Raw genomic sequence first — 1200 nt, forward strand, 5'->3', positions numbered from 1 at the left:
CCGCCGCCGCCGCCGCCGCCGCCGCCGCCGCCGCCGCCGCCGCCGCCGCCGCCTCGCCGCCGGAGTTGGGCTCCGTGGGGCTTTCCCCCTCGCAGCCTCGGTCCTTCCTGGCTGCCTGCAAGTCAGCCTGGCTCCGAGTCACGTGTCAGTGCCTGAGGCAGAGACTGAGAGAAAAAAACGCGCTTCATTCCTTCTTCCACCGCCATACTGTATTTTATACTAAATCTCATTTTTATTCCAACATTTTACTCCCGCTCGGTGAGTACCTTCTCAGTGGCATTCTTGTCCTATTCTTTTTTTTGTCCTTTTTTTTGTTTTTGTTTTTCTTCTTTTTTTTCCACTTCTTTGATTATTGTTTATATTTGGGAAAGCTGGAGGAGCATGGTTTTGAGCCTTTTCCTGAATCCAAGTTTTTCTAGCATGCGATGGTTCTGTAGACAAGGCGCTGTGTCTGGGAGTCCGCGGCGACCGTGCCCGCTGGGAGCGACTCCCAAGTCCAGCAAAATATGCAACTGGTTTTATGGAAAAAGCGATGTGAAGTATGGTGCCTATTTTTTTCCTTTGTAAAAATAAAAAGCATGTTTCTAACTCTTTTTTTTGCATACTCTTTTTTCTGATAAGATTTTTGTATAGGTGGGATTTTACGGCAGTGTTTACAAGTTTGTGGTTTTGCAATACTGGTACAAACCACTGAGCAAAAAAACATTAATTTTCTATCTTTTTGTGCCGTTTTTGGAAGCCGGTGAGAACAAATTCGTTTTTTTCCCTCCTGTTTTTGACACCCATTGATAACATGAAACTTTTCTTGCAGCTGGTTACTGGGATAATTTTTAAGCAAAATACTTTTTTCCTCCTTTATATTAACTGTGACTTTTGCACATTTGAATTTTTTTTAAAAACCGAGATAATTTTATGATAGATATCCTGATATCTATATATTATCCCTTCTTCCTCCCCTACCCCTCCCCGTAAATCAATTTTCAAATGATGGCAGTGGAAGGTTTTTCTGGAAAAAAAAATGAAGTGCGGTTTGGTTTCCTTGTCAACGGAGGATGAAGTGAACAGCTGAGCAGCTCGCAGAGAGCAGGTACTTGGTCCCCTCGGAGGCGTTTCCCGGGTTTGCGATGGCAACACTGGTCCTGGCAAAGAAAGCTGTGTGTGTGTGTGTGTGTGTGTGTGTGTGTGTGTGTGTGTGTGTGT

General features: G+C 44.8%; 1 protein-coding gene across 5 annotated transcripts in view; it reads left to right on the plus strand.

Annotated features, from left to right (window-relative positions):
• Positions 1 to 1200, plus strand: part of RALYL (RALY RNA binding protein like) — a 682789-nt gene that overhangs the window by 477 nt on the left and 681112 nt on the right. Inside the window, exon 1 of one of the 5 annotated variants that reach the window (XM_073892724.1) lies at positions 88 to 258. The exons of 1 other annotated variant lie outside the window; for it this stretch is intronic. The gene's annotated coding sequence lies outside the window, so the exon portion shown is untranslated. Of the gene's footprint in view, positions 1 to 87; positions 259 to 297; positions 1088 to 1200 lie in introns of those variants that run through there. 3 more of the 5 variants (XM_073892723.1, XM_073892715.1, XM_073892716.1) reach the window with 3 other exon arrangements.

The sequence above is a fragment of the Callorhinus ursinus genome, unplaced genomic scaffold (genome assembly GCF_003265705.2).
Source record: "Callorhinus ursinus isolate GAN/ISIS: 27379988/994484 unplaced genomic scaffold, GSC_fseal_2.0 scaffold5, whole genome shotgun sequence".
Classification (NCBI taxonomy): Eukaryota; Metazoa; Chordata; class Mammalia; order Carnivora; family Otariidae; genus Callorhinus; species Callorhinus ursinus.